General features: G+C 48.9%; 1 protein-coding gene across 7 annotated transcripts in view; it reads left to right on the plus strand.

The window, feature by feature from the left end:
- Nucleotides 1-21,890, plus strand: part of HIVEP3 (HIVEP zinc finger 3) — a 279,427-nt gene that overhangs the window by 159,917 nt on the left and 97,620 nt on the right. For 5 of the 7 annotated variants that reach the window (XM_075437832.1, XM_075437838.1, XM_075437837.1 and 2 more), the window contains one exon: nt 18,266-18,360. The exons of 1 other annotated variant lie outside the window; for it this stretch is intronic. The gene's annotated coding sequence lies outside the window, so the exon portion shown is untranslated. Of the gene's footprint in view, nt 1-18,265; nt 18,361-18,504; nt 18,604-21,890 lie in introns of those variants that run through there. One more of the 7 variants, XM_009941697.2, reaches the window with a different exon arrangement.

A 21,890-nucleotide genomic window follows, 5' to 3' on the forward strand; every position in this document is an offset into this window, starting at 1 on the left:
AATCATCCTCGATGGAAGTTAATAACGCTTTTGATGCACCCAGAGGTGTGATCTGAAATGCAGACGCACGCTGAGCTGCGCTATGCAAATGTGTGGATTGTTATTCCGGAAAAAGGCACCAAGAGTTATTTGATTTTTTTTCCCTTCCTTGTCGTTCTTTGGCTAATTGGCCGACCATCACGAAAGTGCCTGGCACTTGTACCCAGTTACACTCTGGTGAGTGGGAATGGCTGGGGCAGCTGACATGGTGATTTATGGTGTGAGCAATACAATCCAAACCCTGCTCCGCTGCGAGAGGATAACCCGTAGCTTACAGGCTTTTCATTTCCCTGGTGTTGAAAGATTATTAGTGTCGATGTGCAGAGCCGGTTCTGACCTTTGCTGTCTGGATGTCCTGATAGCCCCTTCGCTGTAAGTCCCATCTCTCTCATTTTACTGGGCTTCAGCGATTCCCTAGGGAGCTGTCTGTGTCTGCTGGGGACTGTCGTGTTTTTCTCACAGTCTCTGTGCTTCAGGAACTGATCATTCTGGGTCTTGTTCACAGGGCTGGCAGAGTGCATTTCCTCGGGAAGAATAGGTGGGGTTCGTGTGGAGTGGGACGTGGTGGTTCTCCCTTGGCTCGCAGGTGTCAGGAGGCTCCCAAGCCCTTTCAGTGAGTTGTCCCCATCTCCTTCCTGCCTTCCTCTTCTTAGCAGACAGGTCTAACTAAGAAATATGACTTCTTTCATCCCTGGAGAAGTATCCTTCAGCGGATGATGCAGCGACACTGGTGTAGGACGTGGTGGGGGTTGATATGTGCTGTCCTGACTTGCTTCTGAGAAGAAAAGCCTTCTGCCTCCAAGGCTTGCCAAGCCTCGGACTGGTGAAGGATTCACTGCAGTCCTTTTTAAGGAAAGGAAAAATCTGTAGAGGACTTGTGTAAACTGTGCATCGAAGAAAAAACCGCCAGAAGTTACTAGTTGATTAATTAATGAGCGTGTTGCCACCTAACTGCTTGTAGCGGACCTGGGCTTTGTGTCCTCTGGGACACATTTAGCACACGCAGAAGCGTGGGGCAGCCCCTGAGCGATGCTTTTCAGAAGCCCTCTCCTCTCCTGGGGAAGCTCTTGCAGCCTAAAGGAAGGGGACTTACTCGCTCTGACTGACCATTTTCATCCTAATCCACGATGGGCCCTGCTAATTTTTCCGTGTTGGACATCATCCATTTCAGAAACATTCGTATGTCTCACTGCAGCTTCTCCACTGTGCTGTTAGCATCTTGACAAGGGACCCTCACCAGATTTCTTTCCCCACTGCCCTGAAGAGTGGCAGAAAAAGGAGAGGCAGGACCGCAGGCTCTGCTTGTTTGGTTTTCCCATCTGAGCAGAAGCACGTTCCTGCAGCCGGGGCGGAGGAGAGAGCGGACCGGGAGGGTGAGCAAACTCAGAAATGTTTGGAGTTTGCTCTTGAAAAATATACGGCAGCTGTCAGTAGAATAGCTCAGTGTTCAGCTTGCATAGTTTGCAGCGTGTGTGAGCGTGATCGGATGTGGGGGACTACGAAGGGGATCTGGTGGGGTGAGTCCCCGGAGAAACGATTTCGAAAATAATATTTATTCTGAAGTGAACAACAAAAGCGCTGTTGAGAAACCTTTCCTGAGCTGCAGGGATAAGGCATCGCTGACATGGGTGGTTTAACAGTAATCGGAGAGAGCAGGGAAGTGAATCCCGGCTGGGGAAATCACCGCGGCCATCCCAGTGATTGGGTGGCAGGTAATTAATGAGGGGCTCCTGGGAACTCCCTTGCCATACGTCACTGGCGAAGTCCCATGGCCGCGTCGGGTAGCTCCTTCTGCGTTAGGAACGCCGGCTCTCCTCGGGCTTCCTCTGGCTCCCCTAATCGCCCAGGTTCCTGCCGACTCTCTGCTTGGAGGAGCTCTGCCGTCAGAACTTCTGGCCACATTTGGCTCCACATGTTGAATGCAAAAAGTGTTTCAGCAGACTCGCCGTTTCTAAAGCGCTTGAAAGGATTTGGTTTCTTGGCAAGGGAGTTCAAACTTAGGAGAAAAAAAAAAAATTAACCCTCTGGAAAGGAAAGCAATTTATTTAAAATATACATTCAACACCATTGTCTCTGACATTAAAAAGGCTGCTTGTTAGTAGAGCTTTATAGCTCTGCTGGGATCTGCAGTCACTCGGGCCAGTTGGGCTGCAGGGTAGAATTTATTCTGTTTTCCATTCTGCCCATTACACTTGCTGAATCCTTCCCACCTTTCGCTTGTTAATCCGGGCCGGTTGCTCCCTGGTGCTCCCTCTCCAGGGCTCTGCCGAGACCACCTTGCAGGAGGACAGGCGTGTTGGGTGCTCCCGCTGCGCCACGGCTGCAATTCAAGAAAATGGTCTTTCCCTGGCCGGCTTTGCACAGTCAGCTGGGAGCTCGGGCTCCACAATCGGTGCGGGAATCGGAATGGAGATTTTTATCCTGCCCGGCTCTAATTACATCCCTGCATAAGGTGAACCTTGTAATGAGCATCAAAAGACGCATGGTTTGTCAGGGAGGGCCTGTGTTAAAGGGACCAGGGGATTATGCAGTCATTCAAAAAACATTTGGTGAAAGTAAATGTGCAATAAATCTTCCTGCTCCTCTGCGTTGCCTCATTTTCTTTGCAAAGCCCTGAGGAGCCCAGCCCCCCTCCCTAGGCAGTCCGGGCTTTCGCCTGCTGCCCACTGTGCTGAGCATCTCCAGAGGATGAGCAGGGCTTGCACGTGCAGTGGGGTACAGGGAGGCAATCGGCCATGCAGAGCTGAGTGAGGCTATTTACTGCGTGGAAACCTTCCGAGAAGCCTTTTCCCTGAGAAGAACAGTAACTAACTCGTTTAAATACACCTAGATGCTATTACTGTAACCCTTTTTTTTTTTTTCAATTGCACGGAAATTTCGGTTTGGGGGTACTTTGCTCCTACGAACTGCTCAGCAACTTTTAAGCGGGGATAACTAAGAGGAAAACGTGAGTGAGATCAAGTTTTCCTACCGTCCCAAAACCGACTTGCTGGAAGCAAGGACTGCTTGTTCCCTGTTGCCTTGAAGCCTGTGTATGGTCTCGCACAGGCACAAAGCCCTTGCCGGGCGTCCCTGCAGGCGCGAGCAGGCGGGTCAGCCGCTGGTCCAGACTCAGGGCAGAAGATCTTCAGCGTTGTGGGAAACCTTATTACACACTGACGATATAAACATCTTTTTTTGTGCAAATGAGGTTTTCGGTTTCAGCAGCTACTTGGTCTCCAGATCCTAAGTTGTCATTTCCACACCACTTATCCAGCCCTTCCCTTGTTCCTTCCTCAGACTTTGGAGGGTAGCCTACTCATTAAAACAATATTCAGGCTTTGCAGCCCTGGGAGGCTTTGGGGTTTCAGTTATTTTGCTCTGCTTCTCCATTAGACCTATAGATCTTAGGCAGGAAGGCAAAGTGTGTCAAAAATTGGCTAGACTCATCTGAACTTAGACATAGGATTTGGGTTTCTCTGCTAATGTTGCTCTCAGATGCACCGAGACCTGGAGGGGTTTGCTGAGCCCTCATTAGAAGGGAAACCTCAGGAGAATCCAATAAAATTGAGCCTGGCCCTTTCCCAGAAAACCTGGTTTTAAGTGTAGTAGTTCCCTGAAGTCTTTACTGCCGTGCTTCTATATGCAGTTTGAAATCCAACTTCTGCATTGCTCAGATGGTCTCCCTTGAAGGACAGTTCGCTGCTTTGAAGGACTGAGGAAGCACAAACAGACACAACTGTTAATTCCATAACCTCCTACTGTCACTTTTCGTAAGAATTACTAGTAGATTTCAGTCTCAGGTATGCATGGACTGGCCTTCCTCATCCTCAGGTGTATGATTATTCTCTCGATAGCCCTGTCTATCATCAATATCACAATGAACTGTGATCCAGCGGTGACAAAGGGACCCAAGCGGTGCTGCATTGTGAGCTGGTTGTGTTCCCGACTGAGGGTAGGGTATGGTCTTGGGGTAAAAGACCAACTGGAGAAGTGTGTGACTGGACACGTGCTCCCCAAAAGTGATGTTGTGAGAGAAGTTGTGGGTTGAATGCTGTAGAGGTCGGCGTCGCTGCTGAAAGAGATGGCGGGCAGTCTCCAGCCGTTCCATCTGGTGAAGGTGAAGGAGTGCTCGTTATTTGGGTAGCGGGGTACGGGGTTCACAAAGTTGGTTGTGAAACTCGGAGAGCGTCTAGGAGCTTTCAAGGGGTTTAGGAGGAACACCCTGGGCCCTGGACTTTTGGCTGCTTCCTCCTGCCCCGAGCTGCTGGGAGATGCCCAGGAGAAGGCGTTGGATAGAAAGGCTCTCCCCAACTCCCTGCTGTTCAGGGTGAGGCAGTGGGGACCCCCGGGGATGCAGCAAGAGACCCGGGGCCAAAGGAGCCGGTTTGTCACTAACAGGAATGTGTTTCAGAGTTTTCCATGAGGCATCAGTGACTCTTTAAATAGCTGCCCACGAGTTTCCTGTGTTCCCTCCTGCCCTGTATTCATTTTTTGGGGGGGGTTTGTTCCCTTCTGGGGAGATTTTCTAACATAAATTAAAGCTATAGAAAAACTGAAGTTGGGGCTAAAATGGGTTGAATAGAAATCAAAAAGAAAAAAGTTTCATAAAGTTGACGTGTTTCAGAAAGCACTGGGATGGCACCCGCTGCCTGGGCGGCACCAACAAGAGCAGCTGCTGGGCTGGGTCAGCTCTGCCTTGGTAAGGGGCTGGTGATTGCCATGGCCGCGGGAGCGTGAATCAGGTAAACTCCCTTGGAGGCAGGAGAGTCACACCGGGTTGTGTCAGCTGCAGAGGAACGAGCGAAGGGTGACGAGCTGGCTGGGCGGGAGGAAGGACGGAGAGGTGATGGCTGTTCCCTGAAGGGCTGCATCCTCCGGGAGGATGAGCACTGCGTGGTGTTTCTGGAGCGGCTCTGCCGAGAAGAACTGTTGTTCTTTGTACGTGTGAAAGCAGCTCAGGGATTTCTTTCCTCAAATTTGAGGTCTCATTGCATCCCAGCTGGTCTCAACTGGGAGGTTTCTATTGCGGGGGATGTCAGGGCTGGTAGGGGCAGGACAAAGTGTTCTTGTCTCTATTTGAACCTACCAAAAATGCATTGGATCTTTACACGTTTTAAAGAGGAAAATAAAGTTTTGGTCGTGTTTAGAAGAAAAATGCCTTCATTTTGAAGATGCGGAGTGTTTGAGTTTGGAACAAAATAGTGCAATGAAAGGTCAGGCTAGAACCAAGTGCAAAAATAGAGTTGTAGATATCTGCAGAAGAATGTGAAGCTTTTCTGAGTTGGAAGGGAAGTTGAGCTGGGTGTTTAATTACCTCCCACAAACTTGCCCATAGTGCTCAGGTATTTCCTTCATGACTTTCTCAGGCTAAAATTAACAAAACCTGAAGAGAAACCACTCTTCCCCACTGTTTCACCACTCTGTTTACGTGAGAAAATTGGCTGGGACACAACAGTGTGGCCACTGTAGTCTGGAATAAGCGTACGTTTCTTCTGGAAGTGAGGATCTCTGCTGGAAGTTATCCTGCAAGAATTCAGAAGTGTTGCTGGCCAGTATCCTTCTGTGGAAAAGTGCGTGCCTCAGTTCCCACTTCTGTAAAATGGGGTTAAAAATACTCGCCCTCCCTCCCAGGAGCATTGCCACACTCCCTCCGCAGCAGTTTGTAAAACACCACAGAATTTTTTCCACCAGTGTGAGAAATGCTAAATAAAAGTAAACTGATACTATTTTAAATAATTTTCTAAGTGCTTCATGCTGCAGTGAATGGCTACAAATAACTGTGAAAGCATATTATGGTGAAGATACGGTTCATGAGCACTCTAGGCTGGGGAAGCTGTTGCTTTTCAGCACTGATGGCCCAGCAGCCACTCAAAAACCTGCCAAAATGGGTAAGAGAGATCCAAGAATCGCCGAAGATCCTCCTTGTGCCGTACGGGTCGACCCGCCAGCGGCACGGGCTGGAGCTTCACCTCTGAGAGCATCCTGCAGTAGTGACTCACTGTCTAAGGAGGTTACTGCCGCGGTTTGGGTCATGACAAAGGTAATCCACGCTAATTCACGGAGCGTTTATTAAAACTGAACCCTTTGCTGCTTTTGCAAACCTGCTTTGAACGGCGCCGGTTGCGCTCAGCAACAGTCGAGCGAGGGAGGCTGGAACCGCTGCTGCCAGGCTGGGGAGCTTTTCCATAGCCCGGAGGCAGCGCTCTGCTGGTTTTCTGCCGAAGAAAAAGCCTGCGGTGTTGGTTTTATTCTGCACGATGCAGGTTTTACGTCTTTAAAGGAGTGAAGGGAAAGTCCCAGGTGAGGTGTTGGTTGCCTTACAGTCTCCGTGGAATACAGTTGCTTTTTGATTCTGCCTGTAATTCACTGCCGTAGACACGGTCTGCTGCCGTCGCGTTTTGATCTGTCACCCACCTGTGGGGACTTGCTGCAAAGTTAGAAAACACTTTGCGTTCGTATTTGCATTAATCAGAATTCAGAATTATTCAGAACCTGGGAGACAGTACGCCACAATGTTCAACCAGCAGTTAAATACTTTGAAGTAAACAGGTGTAAAGGCAGGAAATGAAGTGTGTGAGTAGAACAGAGCTCCTCAAATCCCAGTTCTGCTGAACTGGAAAGCAGTCTCTGCTGGCAGTGGGGGATCTGTCCAGCCTGTCCTGGGGGGCTGCTCATCGTGGGTGCATCAGTCGTGTCAGCACAAAACGTGTCACAAAATATCTGAGCTGGACATTGTTGTGGTTTATTTTCTTTTTGAACCCGTTCTTGACATCTTACATTGGAGCGAGACCTCCCTAAGTGAGCAGTAGGTTGGTCATGTACTTTAATAATTTCTAATGCAAATCAAGGCGATGAACGCGGCCCTTTTTTACACAGAGAAGTGTGTTGGGTTCTTCCCAGGCAAAACAAGGCTCCTGGCTGGTGAGGACTTTGAAAGGACGTGGGGACAGAGAGCTAGAGAGGAGAAGATGCTTTGGAGGGTTGTGGGGAGAGGGCAGGAACTGGTGCCCTGGTGGTAAGCAAAAAGTTTAGGTATTTTTTTTTTTTAAAAAGTTGTTCTTTTTGTTCTTTTCTTGAGCGCAATAAGCCATTAAAGCGAAGCTGAGGAGGGTGCTTGTTGCAGAAAGTAGCTTTGGAAAGGTGTTTGCTGAAAGCCTTCTCTGCGTTTGATAACTGAAGGAGGGAAGTCAGAGCGCAGGGGCGATGGGGCTGCCCGGGGCGGGCAGGGCAGTGTGGCAGCCTCCTGAAGATACACCCACGGCTTCACCCGAGTGGGAGCTGCAGCTTTGCTTGCCTTAGACCCCAAATAACTGCATGGATGTGAGCGCTGGGGGGGAGGTTTAGAGAAGCTCCGATACTTGGTACTTTGCTTTCCTGCCTTTGCACCAGGTCTGTGTCAGAACTGAAATTTGCTCTTCACAAAGCAGGACGTGCTGTCGGGAGCGGTCGTTTTGTCCTGCCTTGCTAGGTAAAATATTTGGAATATTGTACTTGAGAAGCTGCTTTTTGGAATACGGTCACGGGTTGTATCTCTGTTCAAGGTTGCACGCCTGTGTGGAGAGAGTACCTGCCCATGTGCCATCGTCGAGAAAACCCGCTGAAGCAGTGGTGCCATGACTCAATTTCCACCTCCATTTGCATTTGCACTGGGGTGGTTACGCAGTGCTTCGCTGTCGCTGTGAGCAGCCGTCCCCGGTGCGCGTGAGCCCGCCTGCGCGGGACGGGTGCGTGCGTGTCAGAGTGAGCAGAGGGGATGTTTTCCATTGAGCAGTGTTATTTCTGGCACCGCTGCTTCTTCTGTAATCGCTGTGGAAACTGGTCTGCTTGGGGGTTCATCAAGGAAACACCGTCAGTTCTTCGAGGGAGAAATATATTGAGCAAGGGGCTGTGATACTGGTGTCATAAGGGCTCACTTTAATTGGGAACAGCATTTTCAGCAGATTTTTGCTGGCTGTGTTTCTAATCTAGTTGAGAAACAGCTAAAGTGAAATGGCAGAGAAGAGCACCCAGTATGCTGGGAAAGGGGCAGTTTGGTGTTTGGACTCTGGTGCTGTGTTATATGGTGATGTTTCAGGGGAAGAAGAAAAAAAAAGAAGTCCAATTTTCTTTTGAAGAGGTAGATAAGTTTGCAGATCACTGGGATCTGCCTGCAGAGTAGGGGTGGTCTGGGCCCTGTCTCAGAGAAATGCGAGAAGTTACAGATGCCGGTGATTTGTTGTGAGAGGGGTTTTTTAGACACATTTACGGGTGTCCTCCTCTGCTGTGGCCACAAAGAGCAGACCGCGTGGCTTCACCGCCTGGCTGAGGCTGGATTCGGGATGCCGCCGTGCCGTAGTGCCAAGACGCAGGAGCATCTCCACTGCACCATGGCCCGGGGGGAGGGCTGCGGGTGGGGGACCCACCTCCAGCCGGGAGCCTGCTCTCGGGGTCTCAGCCCGGCTCTGCACCTGCAGGGGTTTCCCTGCTGCACCTTTGCGTGCCATGAAGCACGCCTGACGTGCCGGCGGGATCAGGGGAGGAAAGCAGGTGCCACGTAAGTGCAGGGAGAGGCTGGTGTGCACCTCCCGTGCTCGGCAGCCCACAGACCCACCGAGGCTGTCGCCAGCCCATGTTCACAGACCATGGCGAGGACCTTCATCTGCTGCTGCCAGCTCGCCCTCAGCGCCGGGCAGTTTTCTCCTGCTGTGACGTGTTAGGCAGTGAGAGTGATACGCACGGGCTGTGCTTAACCCAGTAGTGTGGCGTTCCTCACGGATAACCGGACATTTCTGCATGGATGCGGTAACAGCACTGCACAAATTGGGAAGAAACTTCCGAAGAACGTTTAAAACTGAAGTTACAGGTGCAGCACAGAGCAGAGAGGTCCTGAGGACTTGCGTGGGACTGTGAAGCACTGGCGTTTTGTGCAAACGTTAGGTACTAACGCTCAATGAACTACAGTTTAAGCTGTTAAATTTCCCCAGTTCCTCCTTAGATGCAGAAATAAACCTAATATTTCTCCTCTGTGCTGCATGTACTGGCGAGTGTGTTTTATTAGCACTGTCAAGCAGCTGATCTGACCCAGCCCAGAGATGTGATCACGCCAGCGCTGCCGCTCGGAGCGCAGGGACCTGACGCGCTGGGTCACCGCGGTGCAGCTCTCGCAGTCTCCGGAGGGTGCCACAAGCTTTGCGACACATCAGCCGTGGGAGAAACTTCTTTCACGCTGGGCGTGCATGTTCATTGTCATTAACCACTGATTTATAATCAGAATAACACCATCACGTAAAAGAAATTGCACGTGTTGGAAAAGCTGGGTGCGTGGTCCCAGCTTGAGGGCACTGACCATTGCAGGCAAAACTGAGAGGGAGAAGATGGGGGGAAGGGAAAGGGTTACGGTGGCCAGGCAGTGAGGTGGGTTTGCTGGCTTTCATATGTGCCCTGTGTTTTATTTGTGGTACTTAAGAGTGCTCCTTTTCATTGGCATTTGTGGAAAGGCTGATACCGGAAAGAGGAAAGGAGGTTTTGTCTGTGCTATACATATTTGATGTTTTGCGATTATGCATTTTAATAATTACCTTAATAAGTTACTCAGACTCGCCTCTCACTTCATTTTGGGATCTCTGGAGGCATTCTGTTTGCTTAACACTCTTAAAGTCTTTACAGTGTTCAGCAAATGATTTATTACTATTGATTTATATGGCACCCAGTACAAGCTTCATGGCAGCAGCGTGCAGAAATTATGGTTCTTCCAGGACCACTTCACCCCCCATTGAAACAGAGACTGCTCTGATTAACAGGAGAGCGGAGAGCGAGATGGACAGATTCCTACAATTTGATGACCTCAGCGATTAATTATTTATTGAGCTTTTAATTTTGCATCCATCATTCTAGCTCTGTCTCCCCTGACTTCCCAGAGTAGCTGCGCGGGGAGGTGAAGCACCACAGCTACCTTGAGAGGGGGAGGTTTGTAGAGCAGCCCAGCTGTGCTTGTGTTAACCCCTGAGAGTCCGGAAAGGTGCTCGTGTCTGCTTTGCCCCTGGGTATTTCAGGCCCTCAGAGACCCTTAGTTTTAAGCCTGGAGAGCTGTATTTTCCCCGGTACCGTGAGCTGTAGGGCAGATGACAGCATTAATCCATCCTGGCCCTGGAGCTGGTGTTGCCATTGTCTTGGCATCCCGTATCACCTGCAGCTCGCCATGAAAACTCTGCTTCCCTCGGGTTTTGTGCTTCAGGGCTGCCAGAGGATGACTGCAGGCATCAGGAGGGCAGTTTTCCTAAATGCACGGGGGGCTGAGCATGTTTTGTCTTGTGTTTTTGGCTTTTTTTCCCCCTTTTTTGAAGGATGAATGGTGGCCTCAACTGGTAGAAGGACACTGAGGTTTAGGATAATTTGGTGCTACCAAGCATCAGCTTTCAGGGATGTGACTGTTTTCTTCCTTGGCTGTGTTGTTTTGCTCATGGATTTGGGATCACTGCATTTGTGACCTAGGAGGAGATATCTCAGAAGATACTTGTAAGAGAAGAAGAAAATCCCACAGGCAGTAGCACTTACGGGACCTCCGCACACCTGACCATTCCCAGCAGCTCTGGGATAGATTGGAGCTTGTGTGTAAGCCCCAAAGCCACCGAGTCTCCTACACTTGTGCTTGTAGTCAGTGGCTTTTATAGAAACCACCAGAAAAATATACAGGACAAGAAAAGGTGACCTTGTGCTCCCATCCAGCCCCAGCTGAAACTATGCAAGATCTGGGCAGGGTGGAGGGCACAGAGCAGCACCTGGGATGGAGCAGACCTGGTCCCTTTGCTTCATCCACAGAAAGCAGTAGGTCCCTCCAGCTCCCCAATGGCTCCTGTGGCTACCGTGGGAGCAAGAATGGTCGTTCATCATTTTAGGGCAAAAAAAGCACAGATCATTGAGGAGTCTCCATTAGCTGGACAGATGCTCCCACCAGGTTGGGTCTGTTCCTAAAAGGTCTGTGACGTGGGCACCGGTGAATAAGGAGGTTTTTGTAGGATAACTGATTTCATCTGAAGCTGGATGAGTGAAATGCTGAGTCCGGTTCTTCCGTCCTCTGCTCCAAAAGGGATCCTGCATGACCCCTGAGGAGCCCAAGCAGAAAAGCACAATCCCAGCGTCGGATTTGTCTGACAGCCGGCTTCAGGCTGGTTCAGAGCAGGCGCCGGTGCCGGGAACAGCACTGCGGGGCCCCCGCGCAGGGAAAAAATGTCAGATAGCCAAACCTCTTGCCACACACTTTCTTTTCCCCTTTCAGAGCTACGGTATTTTATTGATGGACTAGGCTTGTCTGATCTAGCCTGGTGGCTCTGAAAGATCCACTTTTCTCTTCAATCTGTTCCATTTGGTGCTGTGGAGAGAGCTGATGGGAATCGCCACAATAAAATTTTAATTAAATGCCCGGCAATAATTTGCAGCGAGTAAATTGTGGTACCTGCAGTACGCTGTTGACATCTGTTCACAGACCCAGAGGGCCATTAGTGACTTGCAAACCAGGAGAAAAACACAGGTCCACTTACCTTGTTTTTTATTCTTTCAGTCCAGGGCAGAGAGACCTATTATGTTTAATATTTTATAGCGGCGCATTGTTGCCATCCTTCCTGTGAGTCATTTTTCCACAAGAAACCCGTGCTCGCCGTGTTATTTAACCCCTTTAGAGGGTTTAATGCTGGATTGTAAATCTGCAGAAATGGTCTTTTGTACGCTGCGTTCGTGCCACTGCATTGCTGCGGAGTGCCAGGAGGCAAAAGCTGCTTGAATATTCGGCCGTCTGCATGCTTGGGCGAAGGCCGGCAGCGCTCCGGAGACTGGCGCAGATGTCCCAAAGTCACCTGGGAGGCTCCGGCTCAGGTTCGAAGCTCTGACCCAGGCTGCGCTCCTCTGGCATGGTGTTGTTTTCCCACACGGCTGGGTCCGCTGGAGCCCAAAGTGGAGATGATGGTCATGAAAATCTGCACCCTGGAAAGGAGGGTTGCCAACCCGATGGTGTGAGGATGTTTGTCCGCCCTGGAGATGTTTCAAGTCGTGGGATGACTCTTGGCGGAGGGATTTCCTGATGTTCATTCAACTCTTCCCTTTCCCCATTTTGCCCCATCCCATGGAGATGTATGGGCCTGTGTAGGTACCTCTGGACTCTCACTTTTCATATTCTTGCAGACAGTTGTGTCCCCCCTAAAACATCTCCAGTGGCTTTGCTAAATGAGATCTTCAGGTCTTCCCGGGTTTTAGTTTAAGAAGATGACTCCCTGATTGGTTTGGGGCATTCCTTGTGATTTCTCTGTGTTTCTGACCAAAGAACCTGGACCTGTGCACTATTAGATGTTGTTTTACTGATTTTCAACAGAGCTTCTGCTATGCAGCCTTATAGGTTTGAGGACAAAAATACACACGCGTTTCATTTAAATAACTGTAGTGGAAACTTTCTATGGAAAGAAGATACCCCAAAAAGCCCCCGAAAGAACAAAGTAGTTGCCTGACAGAATGACTTCCTTTTGCTGCATTGTTTTCCGTTTGCATCAGCCGTTTGTCTCCTTTGGGCTGTGCAGTTGTGGTTCTTCGGTGTGTCATCCAGCAAAAGTACAGCAGAACTTCTCTGCACAGAAGAGAATTGCTGCTTTTTTTTTTGTTCTCTGTCTCTCATAAGGCAAAAAACCACCAGCCGTGCTTTGTACAAACTGGGTCTGTGACACGAGTGGAATCTAAAAATTGCAATTAGTCTTGGATGCTGTGCTAAAGGTTACACTTTTGTGTTGCCCTTCAGATGAGAAGGTTGAAGAAAGCGAGTGGTAGCGTAGAAGTTGTTAACATGAGGGAGCTTCCTGACCAGCGAGATGAAAATCCTGTGGCATTTCAGCACACGCAGTGCGGAGATGATGGGCTTCTGCTGGCCACGCTGCTGTAAAGAGAGCTCACCTTGTCGTAGGGTGGCTTGATCAGGCTGCTGAAGCCTTCAAACCCCCAGAAGGTCCTGGTTCCTGCTTTGGACCTCGGCGTGGCTGCACAGACCGTGGCGGGGAGCTGCGGGAGGTGGGAGCTCTCCCCTCGCTGCTGGCGGAGTGGGAAGGCCGGTGTGAACTTTCTGGTTGCTCGCTGTTGGAGGAGCCTGGGTATTCGTATTCTGGAGGCTGGAAAGTGAAAATTTTCATTTCACACTGCTGGGAAGATTAAGCAAAGATGTTTTATCTTCATGAGTCATTAGTACATATGTTTGGCCATCTTACTTTTTACTGCAATAACTGCCTATGTGGTGCTTTCTGCTCAGAGATGGAGGCCAGTGTTCTGCAAAGAGATTCTGTTTTCTTTTTTTACACTCTGTTCTATAACTGATGACATCCTGAACTGAAGTCTCATGAACTGCTGGTTCAATCTCAGTTCGTAGCCTCACTCCACTTCCTTTAGTTCCGTAAAGAACTTTTACTTTGCAGAAGTGTCAGAAAGTTAAAGTGTCTAACACCTGTGACTCTCTTTGCTTCTCTAAGTGATTTCTAAACGCAAAAGTCATGCTTTTTAACGACTTGAAAAACTTTAAAAATACGATACTGAAGTAAAATAAAACCAGTGAGCACCAGAAATGTGCCACACGAATGATTTTTCTGTTGTTCTTGATACGCTGTTGGTGCAGCTGTGGGAAAGGTGAATGAATGGCTATGGAAGCTGCTGTGGACGCTATGTCACGCTTGACAGCAGATTTCTTTGGAGAACATTGTGTTTACAGTGCATATACAAAACTTGGGAAGGGGGGGGGGGCTGCAGATCTCCTGAGGGTCTTCCAGACATCACCGCGCTTGTGATGCTCCCACTGCCCGCTGCATCATCTGGGCTGGAGCGGCAGTTCCGCGGATCCCTGCCAGGCTGGAGCGGTGCGAGCTGCCTGTCCGAGGAGGAGAGTCCTGTCCCCCCCGGGGAGGTGGCTAACGGGGACGCATCCCACCCTTTCCTACCACTTTTTTTGCTGAAACACTTGGTTTGAACTTGCAGTAGCCTGCTGAGCAAACGCCCAGATGATGAGACACAAGACCTTCTGGTTTCCTTGGTCTTCCAAAAAGCTCCCTGGAAGTTCGTCGTTTAATTAATAGTGAGTGTTAATAGTGAGTGACCTTAGGAGAACGCAGAGAGTGATAATGTCAGAGGTGTGTATCTGGAGGAGAATCCAGAGAAATTTCCTTCTCCCCTGCTAAGCACTGATTTCAGAGCACCAGGAACTGCTGGACTGGTTTTTTCTTTTTATGCTTGTTGGTGGCTTGCTAAAAGTTCATCTCGTTCACCTCAGACCATAGCATCAGGCTCCTGCATGGCTTCGTGATTCCTGCCTGGGAATGTGAAAATAAATGGCGATGGTGGGTTTGGAAGAGGTGCGTGGAAAACAAAGAACCAGCCTGGGGACATTGTCCGAGTTTGCCCCAAGCAAGAGATGTGTGCGAGGTGGCAGGCTGGGTTCACCCGAAAGCACCAGCTCGCCGTGGGTGGAGGGAGTTCGCCCAGCCTGGCAGTGGGGTCAGCCCAGCGTTACCTGGGCTGGGGTTTGATTCTCTAGGTGAAGACAAGAAGGTCCTGGTTAGGCATGATCTTAATCTTGACATTGATATTAATTAATCCTGATTCATTGTTATAGGAGTATGAGGCCAGGCAGGAAATGAGCAAAACGCATTACTGAGAAGAAAAAAAAAAATCTCTGATTTCACAGTTCAGGGTGTGGGGAGGGAAAGCTTTGAAGATGCTGTGTTCTTGCTGCAGTAGAATATATTAACTTTTTTGGTTGTGGCTCATAAATTACTCTTTTTCCCTCACCCTTAGAAGCATCGGGTGTAATTAAGCTCAGAAGCAATGGCTCTTTCCAGCTCTTTTCTGTCAGCAGGGTGAAAGAGCACATAAATGGTGGATTTTATTTTATTTTGTTTTCTTCTTAGTGCGTGAATAGCAACTTCAGAAACTTGGTTCATCAGTTCTGTTTTACCTCCTGAGGACCACAGCTTTGCTAGTACCTGTGCTCAGCTGCTGAAAGGAGACCTTGGGTGCTCTCGGTTGCTCGTTTCATTGGCTGCGTGCTGACCTGCAGCTCTGCTGGGGGGGAGATGGGGTGCAATCCTGCCCGCAGCGCTGCAGAAACCCGCTGGGGAGAGCTGCGGAGGAGGAGACTTGCCAGATGTCTCCATGCTAGACTAGTTGTGTGATTTACAAAGTTGTTTTCAACCTGAAATACAGATTTTTCATCTAAATGGTTTTGCAAGCTTTTATTCAACAGGAAAGGAGAAGCCGCCAGGCCCTCCCCTGTCTGAAGGCACCTGCCAAGGGGATGGCTGGAGGAGCGAGTGAGCTGCCCGGCGTATCTGGCAGTGCCACCGTCTTCCAGAAATACAGAGTGAAAGGTCGTAGGAGCCCTGACCCTCCTCTGGCTTACTGAGGCCAGCATGACTGGGATATGAATTTTTAACTTGTGCTCAGACTGCTTTCAGAGAGTCGCTGCCTGCCGACGGAAAGCACGCAGCCGGCTCGGAGAGGGTGAGAGCTGCTGTTCTATTGCAAGTGCCTGGACTGCTGTGTATTTATTTTTTTTTCTTCCCTTTTTCCTTTTAGTCTGATACTCTTTGTTCAAAACCCATATGGGGCAGATGCCTTCCAGTTCATATTGATGTAGTTTATCAGTAGAAGTCTGCCTGGTACTTCACAGGAAGCTCCGAAACTAAATGGGGTAAAGGCTGGAGCTTCAGCTTGTCAAAGGCAGTGCGAAAGGAGATCTGTTTAGATGTTTATGCAGCAGCAAAGCAGCAAGGCCAGCGTTTATTCCCACTGGCATTTCAGCTGTTCTTTGTGATTAGAGATGCCCCGGAGAAGCCTCAGCGGTAGAAGAGTGACGCGACAGTAATATTCTGCTAAAGCCAGAGCAGTTCTGTGCTGGCTGGCATCACTGTGTGCTTCTGAAATGCTCTCTTTTTTTTTTCTTTTTTTTTTTTATTTTTACTTTTTTATTAAAATGAAAATTCACTTCTGTTAACAGCATCCATAATGCCTGTGCTGGCACTGGATTTTCCTGGTTTATCTGCAGCCAGGTGGCAGCGAGGGCTTGGTGACGCTGTGGGTAACAGCGCAAGGCTGCAATGAGCCCCTTTTGCTTTCCTTCAGATCGTTGGGGGAGAAGTCTGTGCAAACCAGAGACTGCCCTGGGATGCATTAGGAGGAGTGTGGGCAGCAGGTCGAGGGAGGTTCTCCTCCCCCTCTACTCTGCCCTGGTGAGGCCCCATCTGCAGTGCTGTGTCCAGTGCTGGGGTCCCCAGTTCAAGAAAGATGAGGAGCTACTGGAGAGCGCCCAGCGGAGGGCTGCGAGGATGAGGAGGGGACGGGAGCATCTCTCCTACAAGGAAAGGCTGAGGGAGCTGGGCTTGTTCAGCCTGGAGAAGAGAAGGCTGAGAGGGGACCTTCGAAATGCCTCTAAATATCTGCAGGGTGGGGGTCAGGAGGACGGGGCCAGACTCTTTGCAGTGGTGCCCAGTGACAGGACAAGGGGCAACGGGCACAAACTGAAGCAGAGGAAGCTCCAGCTGAACCCGAGGAAGAACTTCTTCCCTCTGAGGGTGCCGGAGCCCTGGCCCAGGCTGCCCAGGGAGGCTGTGGAGTCTCCTTCTCTGGAGATATTCCAGCCCCGCCTGGCCGTGGTGCTGTGCCCCCTGCTCTGGGTGACCCTGCTTGGGCAGGGGGTTGGGCTGGGTGACCCACAGAGGTCCCTGCCAACCCCGAACATTCTGTGATTCTGTGAACCTGTGAAGGCTGCGTGGCTTGGTGATGAGGCTGGACCTCACTGTCCCCCAGCCACTGGCAGGACGCTGCAGGCCCTTTGCCAGTCCCGGTGAGGTGCCCCGGTGCAGCCCCCACCATGGCTGTCAGCAGCCTGCAGGATTGGGAGAGCAGCTTATTAGAAATCTATTTTTGCACTCAGTGAAAAATGCTAAAAATATTTGCTTTCACTCATCAGCCATCAAACTCCTGCCCTCCAGCCCCATCGTTATTCTGTGCAGTTTACTTCTAATGAGAAATTAGTGCTCCGAGCAGTTATGTTGCACTCTTTCACCTGCAAATGAATATTTTGGATGCCATGTGGGAAGGCAGATTTGTTCAATAATAAAACTGGTTTGAGATGCTATTATGTACTGCCACAAGCGGGGCATTTGCAAATATGTGAGCGAGACCTCTGTTGAACATACTTTAGTATTTCCCTAAGTAGAAGGGTCATTTTGAGATTCCGCCACTGGACAGGGCTACTCTTGTCACGTGGCAGATCCTCTGTATGACATTGGCACGTGTCTTGGTCTCTTCAAGGCTCTGTTTCTTCTCCACAATATGGACGTAACAGTACTGCTTTCCCCTCCCTGGTCTGCCTGGTTAGACAGCCGCTGGGGAAGGTGGGCTGCCTGTGTGGGTCATGTGGTGGATGGTGCCCAGGCCTCAACTGTCATAATGTTGTTAATTAATTAGCAGTTCAGTTATGTAGGTTCAGCTGGGCAGTCATTGGGTTACTTTCTACTTTTTATTTTACCCTTTGAAACAAAGAAAGTTAAGACTTCTATGTAGACCCACCTCCTCCATGCCTTTTCCTGATGGATAGTGCCGTAATTTTTCTGATCCAAGTGTTGGAGAGCCCACAGCTGCCCTTGAATTTCTATCTCAATGCTTTTGTTCCCTTAGTCAGGAAACTCATCCGAATATCTAACCTGTGCTCCTCGGTGCAATTTAAAGCTGTGACATCTTGTGCTACTCTTGGCAAGCCGAGAAGATAGTTTAAGCCTTTGTGTTGTGACCCTCTTGGTGTGTTTGAAGACCATTGCCAAGCCTCCCTGTTGTCTTTAGTCCAGATGAACATGATTTTTTTTCACTGATTTTCCAGTGTGATCCAGTTTTCGATCTCTGATCATTCTTTCTGTCTACATTGGGACTTTACAACTTTATTGAAATGCAGTGTCCAAGATCAGAGCTTCAGCAATGCTACAGGAATGCAAAGTTCCCTGTTTGTATCTGGTGAACACCTCTCTGTGTATCGCAGGGTGATGTTTGGTTTTATTGCAGTAATGTGACAGTGTTCAGCTCCAGTCAGTTTGTGATCCATGGTAATCCTGAGACCCTTTTAAAAAACCCAAAAGCCTTTGTGAGTTGTTATTTATTTCCATCGTGACTGTGTCATTGATTATTCCTGTCCTAGCACTGTTCACCCATCATTCCTGAATTGTCTTTTTCTTTTTCTCTTTTTTTTTTTTTCCAGACCATTTCTACAATTTATCAAGATCATTTTGAATCCTAATCCTGGCCTCCGAAGTACTTGCAGCCTGTCCCAGCCTGGTGTCATCAGCAATTTTAGTAAGCATTCTGTGTTCCCTCATTCAAACCAGTTATAAGAGCACGGAGTTGTGCTGGAGCTGGGGCACCCTGGGCGCCCACTCGGCACCCCCTTCCTTTCGGCAGTGCGCACTGTGGCAGCAGCCTGCAAATGCTGCAGTCGCCTTCAAAAGGTACGAAAGGCGACGCAGCTCCCTGGGACGAGGAGATTTGTATCACAAAGCAAGAGATTTCATCAGCCCCTCTGGAGTTTTGTAGCGAGAAGTAAGTTTATTTGCCACATCGGTGCCTGAACAAGACCAGTTATGTGCACGGCCAGGAGCTGGAAAGAGTAGGTGCTATGCTTTCTTGGAAAATCGGCAAGTCAACTTCTTCCCATGCATTTATTAGTTTTCTTTTTTACTTTCTTCTCCATGGAAAAGCCACCTTCTGTTCGCACCTTGTGGCTGCCCTTTTGCAAATACTTGTTTATTAAAGGCTGTTGGGGGCTGAGACCCAGAGGGAAGGAAAACGAAAGCAGTTTGTTTCATGACTTACAAACTTAGGGGAGGTTTAGATTGGATATCAGGAAAAATTTCTTCACTGGAGGAGTGGTCAGACCTTGGACCAGGCTGCCCAGGGCAGTGGTGGAGTCCCCATCCCTGGAAGGGTTCAAAAAATGTGTGGATGTGGCACTTCGGGACACGGTTTAGCAGGCGTGGTGGGGTTGGGTTGACGGTTGGACCTGATGATCTCAGAGGTCTTTTCCAACCTTAATGGTTCTGTGATTCTGTGAACCAAGGAGGCCGTTGTGGGCGATGGTGGGGATGGGTCGGACCTGCTGGGGGTGGCAGCGGGTATGTGTCCGAGTAGATGGTCTATGTCCTTCGCTTGGGTTTTTGCTCTCTGGCTCAGACCGTGCGTTTCTGTATCGGTGGATGATCACATAGGTTCGTTCTGGTGGAGATGTTGAAGGGTGTGGTATTCCAGGACTTATGAATTTCCGTGGGGTCTGATAAATGAAGCTTTATAGACCAAGCTTGTATTTATAATGCAAAGGGACAGAGCCAGATGCTGCCCGTGGAGACCAAAAATATAGTGGACAGCCACTGCTTATGTCCCTGTAACTGTCGGCGTTGAACAAATAGGAAATGAAAACAAAAACGGTGGACAGACCCCAGAGGTAATCAGTTGCAAATGAACTCGGACGAGAATTAGTTTCTTGGTTCTCTCTCAGGAGTAGTATAAAGCTGGGTTTTGTTGCTAGCTGCACCTCGATGTATAGGTGTTTGTCAGAATAGCTCTCGGTCTCGGACCTCGTCTCCTCTGTGACAGCTGTTTCTGGAAATTTAAGCTTAAACGGGAAAAATAATTTCTACTTGCTTTTCACCTCAGACTTCAGAGATGTGATAGTGAATTAGGATTTCCAGCACCTGTGTCGTAGAGCTAGAAATACTATTCCCATGTTGCAGAGGGAAACTGAGGCACGGGAGGCCGGTACTCCGTTAGGCTCAAAGAGTGAGTCCAGGTGAGAAATGTTCTTGTCCCCTGCTCTGTGACCTGTATGTCTTCCCCAAAGTTACAAGAATTTGAGAAGAAAGGAAGCTCTGTGAACAAACACTTGTGATTTGATATTTTCAAGGACTTTAACTACATAAAACTGATTTACTTTGGGGGAAAAAGCCTGAAATATCCCTGTAGAGAGTACATAATGTGAATGATTTTGTGTTTATTCATTGCATTTCACTGAGCAGATGAAATCTCTCCTGACCAGAATGGAATTATATTTGGACGTGCTATCTAGTAAGGTGGTGTTAAAAGCAGGTGCACAAAGGGAGTTCTTTTTGCAGAGAGGAGGAAAACAGCTTACGGTACCAGTAAATGATTCTTACCACTTCAATAATCCTAATAAGATTAATTAGGATTAATTTAGCTGTCTGGCTTTTACTTATGTGAAATAAAAACATGTCTAAGGAGTTTTGTTTAAAACCTTTTTGAGTTTTAGTAATATTTTTGAGTTGTTTCACATGGTGCAATGTATAAATCTGTGTCTGGTTGGGCTTTTAGGGAGATTTATGTTGCATCCAGCATTTAGAGCCAGCCGTTAGTTCTCCGTCTCCTTGTGCATTTTCTGTTGTCAGGAAATCGTCTCCTGTCAGCTTTCCCATATTGCCCATCTGTAGGTGGCCCAGCTACCCCTCTGCTAAGGTCTTCAAATGTGTTTCTTCTCTTCTTGCAGCTTCTCTTTTTTTGAGAATTGTACCAAATCTCCCCTCTGGCAGCAGCCTAGTTCTGCTCCTGATCTGCTGGTGTGGCCAAACCCCCCGTCTGCAGAGCGTCCTTGCCCCGTCCCACACGTGGCTTCTTCCCCCTGGAACAATCCTTCTGTAATTTTCCAGTTCTGTGTCTCACCAAAAGCCATATTTTGTCTCATTTGCATATGCCACTGACTTTTCCTATCACTCTTTTTACTGCGTCTTTCTCTTACTGTTTTCCATTTATGAAAAGCTGTTCAGATTTTCACAAAACAAAGCTGTATGGCATTGCATATGTTCATGCCCATATGTATCCGTGCACAGTGAAGGTTGCAGAACAGGATCTGTCAAATGAGGTAATTTTCCATCAGATTCATCCTTCTATTCTCATTTCATGTTTATTCACCACTCAGAAGTGAGCTTCCTTGGAAAGTTTGAATCAAATATAAGATGGCTTTGAGTTTTACAAGTCTGAAGGACTTTTCCTGTGGAAAGAGTTGTGTGGATGCTATGACCATTACTCTGTGTCTTCGTCTGTGAAATGGAAAGGTTTGGTGTCGCGGAGCCCCAAGCAGCACAACGGTGTCCACTGGCAGAGGTTTCTCTGCAGCGTCTCTTCCTCATCACTTTCAAATCGCATGTGGTTACTGTTTTCTGTTTTCTTTTACTCCAGCTTTTCTTTTCTTACTTGGTTTCCCAGTGCCATGAACCTGTGGTGGTTTTGAGGTGTATTCTTCGGGTTTGGTCCTGCTAGGATTCAACAGTGTCTTCGGGGATGAACTTTCCCGTGTGCTTTCACAGAAGGGCAAAGAGCAGGAGGAGGTGTGGAGTGGACACAGCGTGGCCTGTGGAGAAGCATTTGCTCTTGGTAGAGATTTTATTATCTGCAGCGGTTTCGGGTGGACACCTGAGGATGTGATGCCCTCTCAAGTCCTTGTGTCAGGAGACAGCTGGAGCCTGTTTCGGGGAAAGGGCCCCCCTTGGTGTCACTACTGGGGGTGCACGTCTGCAGGGATGCGTGCTGCTGCCACGGGCTCTTTTCCTTTCCTTTTCCTTTCCTTTATGGGTGCAGTAGGGTGTACTGGAGGTGTCAGATCAGGATCTGTCCTCAAGTCTTTGCACTGAGACCTAGTTTCACAGCAGCGATGACGTTTCAAATCAAGAGTCCACATTGCATCAGAGTCTGGTTCAGACCCAGGGTTGGCTGTCATAGACCAAATCCCTTCCTCAAAGTTAAATGCAGATTTTTGTTTTCCCTTTTTAGTGGGAAACACAGTGTAATTTCCAAAATCTTCTTTGCCTCATCCCTTTACATTC

The sequence above is a fragment of the Opisthocomus hoazin genome, chromosome 17 (assembly GCF_030867145.1).
Source record: "Opisthocomus hoazin isolate bOpiHoa1 chromosome 17, bOpiHoa1.hap1, whole genome shotgun sequence".
Classification (NCBI taxonomy): Eukaryota; Metazoa; Chordata; class Aves; order Opisthocomiformes; family Opisthocomidae; genus Opisthocomus; species Opisthocomus hoazin.